We start from the raw sequence: 13,172 nt of genomic DNA on the forward strand, positions 1-13,172 counted from the left end.
TCTAGAGTTAACTTCTGGGTTCATACCCTAACTCCACTGCTTACTGGCTCTGTGACCTGAGCCAATAAAACTCAGTTTTCTCATTTGCAAAATGAGTATAATAATGAGGTTTAGCATATGTGAAAATTAATACTTGTAAGCACAAGTATAATGCACAGAACAGTACCTAGCCACTAATAGTACCTAGCAGCCAACATTTATTGAATACTTGGTATTATTTGCAAGAAAGGGTATCTTTTCAAACTGAAGTTTTTATAAGTAAAGTAGTATGATGTCAGGTGTTTGTTTTCAACTCTTAAAAAAAAAGCCAAAACCCTGGAAAATTAGAGGGAACAACTTTTACAAAATATTGATTAATTAAGCTGAGTGATAGTTATGTGGGGATTCATTATATTTTCTACTTTGTTTTTTGTTAATTTTTTTTGAAACATTCATTTTTGAGAGACAGAGTGGGAAGGGGAGGGGCAGAGAGAGAGGGAGACACAGAATCTGAAGCAGGCTCCAGGCTCTGAGCCATCAGCACAGAACCCGACACATGCTCAAACTCACGGACTGTGAGATCATGACCTGAGCTGAAGTCGGATGCTTAACCAACTGAGCCACCCAGGCGCCCCTATATTTTCTACTTTGGTGTGTATTTGAAAATATCCATAATAAAAGGTTATTATTATTATTTTTTAAGTGTGTTTTTTAGGGGATTCTTTTTTGAATTGCCATCATCACCAGTTTTATTCTAAAAATTTCAGAGTCCTCTAGCACTTGCTTCTGCTTTCCAGGAACCCAGTGTGATACCATGTTTTTGTGTTACTTCCCACTGCCCACTACTCATGCGTCCAAAGTTTAAAGATTCTGTACAAAATTGCAGAGGAGAGTGGGGATATATTTTATTCCTCCTCTATTTATATATGAAGTAAAGAGTAGCCAGAAACAAAAAGAGGAAGCATATAGTGCCTCCTGTCCTTTTTGATATGTTAAGTGCTATTTCACCTTGGAAAAGTATAACTCTCCAGGTTCTTTATTAGAAACAGAGAAATTAGTAATGTAGTTCCTGTCAATTCAGTTTGAGTTCTCTCCATTGGGTTAATGTTCTTTCACTTTATCAATAATGTGTATGTTATTGATACAGAATATGATAATACAAGTCATCCTTCAACTCCAGTATTCTAATATAAATATAATCTCTTTTTAGTTTAATGCCAGGTGAGTCTTTAATAGCATTTACAAAGAATTACCAACTACTTCCTTCCTGACATTCCAGCTAATGGAAAACTTTATATGGAATTATAAGTTCTTAGAGTAGAAAAGGAGCATTAAGATCTTCTCTTTAATCTCCTAACATATAAATCTGTTCTATATATCTTTGCCAAGTGACCATTCAGCTTTTGCTTAGAATTCTAATAACACAAAACTCATTAACTCATGAAGCAGGCCATTCATTGTTTAAAAAATTCTGATTGTTAGAAAGTTATTCCTTACACTGAGACAAACTCTACTTCCCTATAGTTTCCAGTGGTAGTTCCTAGTTGTGCCCTCTGGGATCACAAAAAATAACTATTCTCTTCCATATACTTAATGTCTTCTAAGGACCTTTTCATGTTAATTATCTCAAATTAAGATTTTTAATGATTACAAAGTATTATATAATTTATTATTCCATTTGGATAATTAGGTTGTGCCCATTTTCATTAGTAATGCTGCAGTGAACATTCTGGTCAATAAATATTTATGTACAACTCTTATTTCTATAGGATGAATACCTAGAAGTGGAATTGCTGGGTAAAGTATATAAATATTTTAAAAACCTCTGTTACATGTTACCAGATTGTCCTGCCCCCCAAAAAATGTATTAATTTTTATTGTCACCAATTTGATAGGTAAATTTTAACATATTTTTTTTAATAATTAGTGAGGTTAAACATTTTTTATTTATGTTTATTGGAAATATATACTTAATCATGATTTTTAAAAATCATCTAGTATCTAGTTTATATTCCAGTTTCCCCAGTTGTCCCAAAAATGTCTTCTTGTAAACTGTTCAAACAGGATCGAATCAAGGTTCACGTGTTTAATTATTGTCTCCTTAGTCTCTCTTAATCTAGGTCACTTGTTTTGTAGATTGTCTCACATTCTGAATTGTGTCTGATTGTTTCCCTGTGGTGTCATTTAACTTGTTCCTCTATCCCCTGTATTTCCTATATATTGGAAGTTGGATCTGGAGGAGGGATTAGATTCAGAGTAAGCATTTTTGACTGGTATAATTCATAGGCACTGTTATGTATCCGATCTTTATCAGATTAGGGGACACCACACAGTAACAGGGTGTTCTTTTTTTCTTTTTGGCATGGTGTTCTAACAGTGATGCTAAGTTTGATCACTTTGTTAAAGTGTTAACTGTCATATCTTTCCATTGTAAGGTGCATTTTCCCCTTTGTAATTAGTAAGTCATCTGTGGGTGTTGCTTTGGTATCATTTGAATATCCTGTTCCACAACAATTCTTAATTGTTTTAGTATTCATTGATGATCCTTGCCTAACAGCTACTACACAGAGAATTGCATAGAAAGTATTCATTTTCTAAATAATTTCTAATATAATTTCTTTTGCAATGAATACCTTCCATTCTTCTATAAAGATTTTTTTAGTATCACTATTACCTCATAGATTCTTAAAAATTAATGTTACAGTGGTCATTATATATAGTCATTACTTTTTAAAATTCTGTTTGTCTCAAGTTTGACCAGTGGGGACTCCTTCCATCAAGTGGGCTCCTGTGTCTTCTGACATGACCCCATTAATCTTTTTTTAAATTATGGTAAGAAAAGTAATACCAATTGACCAATTAAATCATTTTTTTAAGTTTATTTATTTATTTTGAGAGAGAGAGAGAGAGAGTTGGGGTGGAGGGGAGAACGTGACCAGGGGAGGGACACCAGGGGAGAAAGAGAGAGGGAGAGAATCCCAAGCAGGCTCCTCACTGTCAGCATGGAGCCCAATGCTGGGCTTGAACTCAATGAACTGTGAGATCATGACCTGAGCTGAAACCAAGAGTCAGACACAACCATCTGAGCCACCGCGGCACCCCACAATTAAACAGTTTTTAAGTGTGCAGTTCAGTAGTGTCAAGTTTATTCACATTGTTGTAAAACATCTACAGAACTTTCTTATCTTATCAAACCCATTATAAAACAACTAGCCTTTTCCCCTTCCCTATAAACCCTGGTAACCGCCATGCTAATTTCTGTTTCTGTGAATTTGCCTATTTTAGATACCTCATGTAAGTGGAGTCAAACAGCACTTACCTTTTTTGATTGGCTTATTTCATTTAGTATAATGTCCTCCGTGGTGTAGCATGTGTCAGAATTTCCTTCCTTTTTATGGCTGAATAATAATCCATTCCATGTATATACCACAGTTTGTTTATCCATTCATCCTTCAATAGACATTTGAGTTGCCTCCATTTCTTGGCTATTGTGAATGATGCTGCTGTGAACATGGGTGTGCAGATATCTCCTCAAGACCCTGCTTTCAATTCTTTTGGATATGTACCCAGAAGTATTGCTAGATGGTATGGTAGTTCTACTTTGAAGTTTTTGAGGAACTTCCTTACTGTTTAACATAGTGGTTGTACTATTTTACAGTCCCACCAGTAGTGCACAAGGATTCCAGTTTCTCTGCACTCCCAGCACTTGTTATTTTCTGTTTTCTGGGAGTAGCTGCCCTTATGGTGGTTAAGTATTCATCAGTATCACTGCAAAGCCAAGCACTATACTATAGTTTCATTTTCTTGAATAATTTATTTTTCTGGAGTAATTCATTCTCTCACTTATTTTTTATTTGTTATTATTTTTTTTAATGTTTATTTTTGACAGAGAGAGAGAGAGCGAGCACAGGCAGGGGAGAGAAGAGGACAAAGGATCCAAAGCAGGCTCTGCGCTAATAGCAGTGAGCCAGATGTGGGGCTTGAACTCATGAACCATGAGATCATGACCTGAGCCAGTCAGATGCTCAAGTGACTGAGCCACCCAGGTGCCCCTACCTCACTTATTTTTTAAACTACAAATTAATTTGTCTTTAATCTTTTTGCAGTTTATATCCTTATCTATGTTGTCTGTGTGTCTGGGTTGTGCCCCTCTACAAATGCACAAACATACTTAGTAATCTATCAATTCCTTTAATAATTTTTTCTGGAGACCTTCCTAGAGCCTTGTGTCCTTCTGCTCCAATTTATACTGCTTGTTCTGCAGCTTTGCTGCAGAGCTATCATCCTGGTATTTCTTTTTGCTGCCCTCCTCAGTTGACTCCTGTTCCTGGACCCCTATTTCTTCCTCTTGATCTGTTTTGGTGGAACACCTTCTCTGAGAATTTTTAAGAAAGTGTGACATAAATTTGGATGGCCCTCCGTATCTGAAAACGTCTTTATTGCCATACTTGATTGGTAGTTTGGTAGAGAATTCTAAATGGAAAATCATTTTTATTCAGAATTTTGGAGACCTACATCTAGTCTTCTTGTTAAGAAGTCTTTTATTAATTTAATTTTTATTTCTTTTTGTGTAACTGTCTTTTTCTCTCTGGAAGTTCTTAGGGTCTTCTCTTTATCCATTATATTATGCAAAGTGTTCTACTTGCTGGGATATTTTTTTCTTACTGACTTCTTTCCTTTTTTTTTTTTTTTCTAAGTTTATTTTGATAGAGACAAAGACAGCATGAGCAGGGGAGGGGCAGAGAGAGAGGGAGAGAGAGAGAATCCCAAGCAGGCTCTCTGCTGCCAGCAGAGAGCCAGATGCGGGGCTCAAACTCATGAAACTGAGATCATGACCTGAGTTGAAACTACAAGTCTGGTGCTTAACAGATTGAGCCACCCAGACGCCCCTTGACTTCTTTATTTTTATATTCACATTTATGATTTCTGAGAGCCTTTTCCTGTTTTGTTCCCTTTGCATATTGTGTTGTTCTTATTTATGAACTAATTTCTTATCTCAAGATTTTGTTTCTTTTTTATTGTAATTGAAATTTAGTAAACTGCACAAATTTAAGGTATACAACTTGTCAAGTTTTGACATTTGTATATACCCATGAAACTCATGCAATTGAGATAAACATACCACACCCCAAATTTTCTTTGTGTCTCTTTATAGTTCCTCCCTCCTACCTTTCCTTGACTCCTTTATTCCCCAGGCAACCACTGATCTGCTGTCACTATAGTTTGTAATTTCTAGAATTTTATGTAAACGGAATCATATAGTATATACTAGCTTCTTTCTTGAAGCATAATTATTTTGAAATTCATCATTTTGATAGTTTATTCCTATTCATTGCTGAGTAGTATTCCATTATATAAATATACCACAGTTTGTTTATCCATTCACCTATTGATGGGTATTTGGGTTGTTTCCAAATTTTGGCTATTACAAATAAAGCTGTTATGAACATTCATGTACAAATCTTTGTATGGATATGCTTTCATTTCTCTCGAGTAAAAATCTAGTGGTAAAATGATTGGATCAGATTGTAGGTGTATGTTTAGCTGTTTTTTGTTTTTGTTTGTTTTAAGAAACTACCAAACTATTTCCCAAAGTGGTTGTACCATTTTATATTCTCACCAGCAGTGTATAAATTCCAGATCCTCCCATATTTACAAAGGATTGTTCATGCTGGTGTATAGAAATTCAGTTGATTTTTGTACATTGACCTTATATTCTGCAGCTTTGCTAAATTCACTAGTTCGTTTTGGTACCTATTTTGTAGATTGCATCAGTTTCTACATCTGTGATCATGTCATCAGCAAATAAACACATTTTTACTTGCTCCCTTCCAATATGGATGCTTTTTATTGGCTTTTCTTGCCATATTGCACTGGCTAGAACCTCCAGTACAGTGTTTAATACAAGTAATACAAGCAACTTGTTGCTGATCTTAGGAAGAAGACATTTAGTCTTTCACCATTAATTATTTTAGGTTTCTCTTAGATACCCTTTATCAACTTTAGGATGTTCTCTCCTATTTATAGCTCGTTGAGAGTTATATGAGAAATAGATGTTGGATTTTATTAAATACTTCCTCTGCATCTGTTGAGATGATCATACAGTGCTGTTGTGTTTTTTAAAGTCCATTAATTGAGAATTGTATTATTTGATTTTCTAATGTTAAGCCAGTTTTGCATTCCTGGTCTTATGCATTCTGCACTTGGTCTTAAGGTGTTATCCTTATAATGATAGCATTGGGTTGATTTGTTAAAATTTTGTTATGAATTTTCATATCTACCTTAAGGGGTATTGTTTTATACTTCTCTATAATCTCTTGATCTGGTCTTGGTATCAGAGTAATGTTGGTCTCAAAGAATGAATTAGGAACTATTTCTACCTCTTCAAATTTTCCAGAAGAGTTTATATAGAAGAAATGGTATCTCTTCCTGGGTGAGCTTTGGTGGTCTTTCAAGGACTTTGACTATTTCATCCGAGTTGTTAAATTTATTAGCAGGAAGTTAATAACATTCCCTCATTAGCCTTTTATATAGTTTTCTTTAGTGATGTCATCCTCCCATTCTTGGTATCAGTAATTGTGTTTTCTCTCTTCTAATCAGTCTGGCTAAAAATTTATGAACACTATTATGTAATTCCTTCTTTAAAAAAGAATCCAGCTTTTGTTTCACTGATTTTTCTCTATTTTTCTGTTTTCTATTTCATTGATTTCCATTCTGATACTTACTATGCCCTTTTTTTCTGTTTACTTTGGGTTTCATTTGCTCTTTTTCTAGTTTCTTTAGATGGTTGCTAAGACCATCTATTTGAGTCTTTTTTTTTCTAATTTAGTAAGGGATGTTAGGAGTAGGAGAAGATAAACTCATGCAGTCAATCTCTGTTTCTCTGGATGTATGCCTTGACCTGTGTTTTTAATCAGATTTATTGATCTATACTTTACATGCAACAAAATGCACCCATTTTATAGTGGCTTTTTTTTTTAAGTTTATTTATTTATTTTGAGAGAGAGAGCAAGTGGGGTAGGGGCAGAAAGAGAGGGAGAGAGAGAATCCCAAGCAAGGCTCCATGCTGCCAGCATGGAGCCCAATGTGGGGCTTGAACTCCCAAACCGTGAGGTCGACCTGAGCCAAAATCAAGAGTTAGGCACTTAACTGACTGAGCCACCCAGGCACCCCTAAAATGCACCCATTTTAAGTGTACTTTTTGCTGAACTTTGACAAAGTTATGCACCTGTTAAATCATCACAACAGTCAAGATTGATAGAACATTCCCACCATCCCCCAAATTTTCCCTGCGCTCCATCTCAGTCATTTTGTCTCTATCCCACTCCTGCACTGGGAAAGCACTGATTTCTTTTTGGTCACTATAATTAGATTTGTCTTTTCTAGAGTTTCATATAAATGGAATCATGCAGTATGTGCTCTTTTGTGTTTGGCTTCTTTTACTTGGAATAATTTTAAGATATTTATCCATGTTGCTATGTGTATCAGTAGTTCTGTACTTTTGCCGTTGAATTTTTCCTTGTATTAATATACTGTAGTTTAATCTAGTCACTTGTTGAAAGACATCTGTGTCTCTAGTTTTTGGCTGTTATGGATAAAGCATCTATGAACAGTCATATATGGGTTTTTGTATGGATATGTGTTTTCATTTCTCCAGGGTAAATGATTAGGAATGGAATTGCTGAGTCATATAGGGTTTGTATAACTTTTGCAAAGTGATTATACTATTTATTGTGGGTTTTATACTGCAAAGGCTTAAGGGTTTTTTTTTGTATATGAATATTTAGTTCTAAATTTTTTGAATAGATTATCCTTTCCATGGGTTTCTGAATTCTCTATTTTGTTTGATATATATGTGTGTGTGTGTGTGTGTGTGTGTGTGTGTGTGTGTGTGTGTATATATATGTATATATGTGTATATATATGTATATATATATATATATGTTTTATGCCAATATTCTACTGTCTTGATTACTATAACTGTAGAGCAAGTCTTGAAATTGTTTAGATTTCTATAATTTTCTTAAAAATTAACTTTAGCTTGTCAGTTTGTTCAAAAACAGCTGTTGGGTATTTCATTGGGATTGTGTTGAATCTATAATAGATCAGTTTGGGGAGAACTGACATCATAACAATAGTAAGCCTTCTAACCTGTGAACAGGATATATTTCTCCATTTATTTATGGCCTCTTTAATTTCTGTCAGTAGCTTTTTTTCTGTCAATAACATTTTGTCATTTTTATTGTACATATTTTGTTAAATTCATCGGTATCCTAATGCTTTTTTATAATGTAATAGATGGTCACCACCATAAGTGTAGTCACCATCTGCCATCATACAGTGTTACTCAATATTATTGACTACATTCTATATGCTGTACTTCTCATCTCCATGAGTTATTTATTTTATAACTGGAAATTTGTACCTCTTAATCTCCTTTATTTCACCCATTTCCCCACCTGCCTTCCTGCTGGCAATTAACAGTTTACTCTCTGTGTTTAAGAGTCTTTTTGAGATTTTTGTTTTGTTTGTTTGTTTTGTTTTTAGATTCCATATATAAGTGAACTCATGGTATTTGTCCTCTGACTTATTTTGTTCAGCATTATACCATCTAGGTCTATCTATTTTGTTGCAAATGATAAGATCTCAGTCTTTTTTATGGCTGACTAATATTCCTCTGTGTGTGTGTGTGTGTGTGTGTGTGTGTGTGTGTGTGTGTGTGACATCTTTTTTTCTAAACTTTTTTTTTAATGTTTATATCTGGAGAGAAAGAGACAGTGTGTGAGCAGGGGAGGGGCAGAGAGGGAGACACAGAATCTGAAGCAGGCTCCAGGCTCTGAGCTGTCAGCACAGAGCCCGATGTGGGGCTTAAACCCACGGACCATGAGATCATGACCTGAGCCAAAGTCGGACACCCAACCACCCCACGTGTGTGACATCTTCTTTATCCATTCATCTATTATAGACAGGTTGCTTCCATATCTTAGCTATTGTAAATAATGCCACAATAAACATAGGGGTGCATATATCATTTCAAATTGGTGTTTTCATTTTCTGTGGGTAATTACCCAGTTGTGGAATTACTGGGTCATAGGGTATTTCTATTTTTAATTTTTTGAGGAACCTCCATACCATTTCCATAGTGGTTGTACCAATTTACGTTCCTACTAATACTGCATGAAGGTTCCCTATTCTCCACATCCTTGCCAATACTTGTTATTTTTTGTTGTTTTGATACTCACTGGTATGAGGTGATATCTTATTGTGGTTTTGATACTTTTGGTAACTTTTTAATAAATCTCTTAGGATTATCTGTGTTAACATGATAATATCTGCAAATAAGGACAGCTTGTTTCTTCTTTTCCCATCTATATAGGCCTTTTGTTTACTTTTCTTGCCTTATTGCACTGGCTAGGATCTCTAGTAAATTAACTGTGATATTAGCTGTATATTTATCATAGATACCCTTTGTTCAGGTTTGAGGAAGTTCCCCTTCTATTGGTAGTTTGGTTGAGGAAGTTCCCCTTCTGTTTGTAGTTTGATTGGAATTTTTATCATAAATGGGTGGTGAATTTTGTTAGTTGAATTTTCTGCATTTATTTAGAAGGTCATATTGGTATTTCTCCTTTTTTCTGTAACATGGTGTATTACATTTATTGATTTTTGACTCTTATGCCAACTTGCATTCCTTGGATAAACTCATTGATCTTCATGAATTATCCTTAATTCAGTTTGCTAATATTTTTAACAGTTTTTACGTCCTGTTAATAACGAGTATTGGGTTTTAGTTTTTCTTGTATTGTTCTCTAGTTTAAATATTGTGGTAATACTGGCTTCATAAAATGAGTAGGGAAATGTTTTCTCAGTTTATGTAGGATTGGTATCATTTCTTCCTTTAAATGTTTGATAGAATGTATCAGTGAAGCCATCCAACCCTGGAGTTTTCTTTTTGGCAAGGTGTCAAAGTACAGATGTAAAAGATTCAGGGCTTTTCAGAATTTCTTTATCTTTGAGTCCATTTTAAAATTTTGTCTTATAGGGAATTTGTCCATTTTATCTAAGTTGATGAGTTTATTGGCATAAAATTATTTATAATGTTTCCCTAAAGATTCCTTTAATTACTGTAGGATCTGTAGTGATGGTCACTGTTTCATTTCTAACGTTTGTCAGTTTTACTGATTTTTTTCCCCAAAGTAGATTTTTAGTTTCATATTTCTATATTGGTTTTGGCTATTACATTTAATTTTTTTCTACACTTTGTTGTTTCTTTCCTTCCACTTACTTTGGGTTTAATTTGCTTTTGTTTTCTAGCTTTTTAATATGGAAGATTAGATCACTGATCTGAGACCTTTCTATTTTCTGCAAGCATTTAAAGTCACAGGTTTTCCCTTTAAGTGCTACTTAGGTGCATCCCACAAATTTTGATATATTTTCATTTTCATTTGGCTCAAAGCAATTTCTAATTACCCTTGTGATTACTTCTTTGACCTATGGGTAATTAGAAGTGTGTTGCTTAATTTCCACATATTTGGGACTCTTCAGCAATCTTCTTATTTCTAGCTTAATCCTGTTGTGGTCAGAGAATATTCTCAGTATGAGTTCACTTCTTTTAAATATGCCGAGTCTTATTTTTATAGCCCACCATATGGTCTGTTTTGGTGAATGTTCCCTGTGCACTTGAAAATATATATTTCTGATGTTGGTGGAGTGTTCTATACATTTTAGTACGGTTTTGTTGGTTGCTGGTGGTGTTCAATTATATATCCTTACAGATTTTCTTACTAAAAGGAGTGTTTAAATACCTCCAACTCTAATTGTGGATTTTCATGTTTTTCCTTTCAGTTCTGTCAGTTTTTGCCTTGTGTGTTTTGAATCTCTGCTATTGGATGCATACACTTATAGGAATATTACATGTCTTGATAAATTGACACCTTTATCATTATGAACTTTTTTTTACTCTTAGCAACATTCAGTACTTACATTTTTATTAATATTCTGTTTTGGAGTCACTTTGTTTCATATTAATGTAACTATTCCAACTTTCTTTTCACTACTGTATGCATGATGTGGTGTTTTTTTTTTTTTTTTTTTTTTTAAGTAATCTCTACCCCCAACATGGGACTCAAACTCACAACTCCAAGATCAAGAATTGCACACTCCTCCAACTGAGCCAGCCAGTGCCCCTCATATCTTTGTGGATGTCTTGTAGACACTATATAGTTGAGTGTGGCTTTTTTTTCTCCCCACCTCAATCTGAGTCTTCTTTTTTTTTTTTTTTTAATGTTTATTTTTGAGAGAGGGACACAGAGTGCTAGCAGGGGAGGGGCAGAGAGAGAGGCAGACACAGAATCCAAAGCAGGCTCCAGGTTCTGAGCTGTTGGCACAGAGCCTGATGTGGGGCTCGAACTTATGAACAGTGAGATCATGACCTGAGTCAAGGTCGGATGCTTAACTGACTGAGCCACCCAGGGCCCCTCATAATCTCAGTCTTCTAATTTAAGTATGAGTCCAGTCAGTATGGTTGGTTTTAAATCTGCCATCTTGTTACTTGTTTTCTGTTTGTCTATCTGTTCTTTGTTTTTTCTTTCATCTTTTCTTGACTTTTTTTTCAAGGCTCTTTATTATTATTGCTAGTTTTTATTTTTTTATTTTATTTTATTTTCAATTTTTTTAATGTTTATTTATTTTTGAGACAGAGACAGAGCGTGGACAGGGGAGGGTCAGAGAGAGAGGGAGACACAAAATCTGAAACAGGCTCCAGGCTCCAAGCTGTCAGCACAGAGCCCGACGCGGGGCTCGAATTCACGGACCGCGAGATCATGACCTGGGCTGAAGTCGGGCGCTCAACCGACTGAGCCACCCAGGCGCCCCGCTAGTTTTTATTTTTAAAAAATTTTTTTAAGTAGGTTCCATCCACACCCAACATGGGGCTTGAACTCATGACCTGAAATCAAGAGTCACAGCTTCACTGACTGAGCCAGCCAGGAGTCCCCTTTTTTTGCTGTTTTTAAAGTATTTTTTAGTATTCCATTTCATCTCCATTCTATACCTCTTTGTTTTATTTTTCATGGTCGTTCTAGGGTAGTAGTTCTCACGAGGTTTTGGTCTCAGGACCCAGTTACACTTTTGCAAATTTAGGACCCCAAAAAGTGTTTTTGTTTGTGTGGGTTACATCTGTCTATACTCAATCATATTAAAAGAACTGAAAAATTATTTTTTATTAATATATTTTAAGATAATAAACTCATTGCACGTTAACAGAAATAATGTGTTTTTACTAAAAATAATTTTTGGAGGAGGCACCTGGGTGGCTCAGTCAGTTAAGTATTCGTCTCTTGATTTCAGTTCAGGTCATGATTATTATATATTAAATGTTCATATACAGTTGCATCTATTTCTAAAGTGTTGTTTTCTCTTCTATGTTTAGTCTTCCCTGTCTATACAGGGAAGAATGCTATACCCTTTTAATTATAGTGACCTTATAATATGCTTTTACATCTACTAAGGCCAGCAGTCTGTCATGTACACCATTGCACCCATTCCCCCATTTTTTTCCTCACTATTTGTTGCTTATTTGTTCTTCCAAGTTAACTTTATAATAAAAATTTAAGCTCCAGGAAAAATTCTGATGATATTTTCATTGGAATTATGTAAAATGTATAAGTTAACTTGGTTAAGGATTTCGGCTGAAGTCATGACCTCATGGGTCATGAGTTGGAGGCCCGCGTCAGGCTCTGCGCCGACAGCGTGGATCCTGCTTGGGATTCTCTGTCTGTCTGTCTGTCTGTCTGTCTCTCTGTATCTCTCTCTCTGCCCCCACTCTCAAAATAAACATTTAAAAAAAATGCAGTAAGGATGCCTGGATGGCTCAGTTGATTAAGTGTCCGACTTCGGCTCAGGTCATGATCTCATGATTTGTGGGTTCGAGCCCTGCCTCGGGCTCTGTGCTGATGGCTCAGAGCCTGGAGCCTTCTTCAAATTCTGTGTCTCCCTCTCTCTCTCTCTGCCCCTTCCCCACACATTCTCTCTCTGTCTCTGTCTCTGTCTCTCAAAAATAAATATTTAAAAAATAAATAAATAAAAATAACTTTCTTAAAAAAGTAACCTCTACATGGGGTTTCAACTCATGACCCTGAGATCAAGAGTTGCAGGCTCCACTGACTGAGCCAGCTAGGTGCCTCTAAAAATAACTT

General features: G+C 35.3%; 1 protein-coding gene across 10 annotated transcripts in view; it reads left to right on the forward strand.

Annotated features, from left to right (window-relative positions):
- S100PBP (S100P binding protein) overlaps window positions 1–13,172 on the forward strand; it is a 47,929-nt gene that overhangs the window by 23,168 nt on the left and 11,589 nt on the right. Inside the window, exon 6 of one of the 10 annotated variants that reach the window (XR_006584134.1) lies at window positions 1,749–1,776. The exons of the other annotated variants lie outside the window; for them this stretch is intronic. The gene's annotated coding sequence lies outside the window, so the exon portion shown is untranslated. The remainder of the gene's footprint in view (window positions 1–1,748; window positions 1,777–13,172) is intronic. 10 annotated transcript variants of the gene reach the window in all.

The sequence above is a fragment of the Felis catus genome, chromosome C1 (assembly GCF_018350175.1).
Source record: "Felis catus isolate Fca126 chromosome C1, F.catus_Fca126_mat1.0, whole genome shotgun sequence".
Classification (NCBI taxonomy): Eukaryota; Metazoa; Chordata; class Mammalia; order Carnivora; family Felidae; genus Felis; species Felis catus.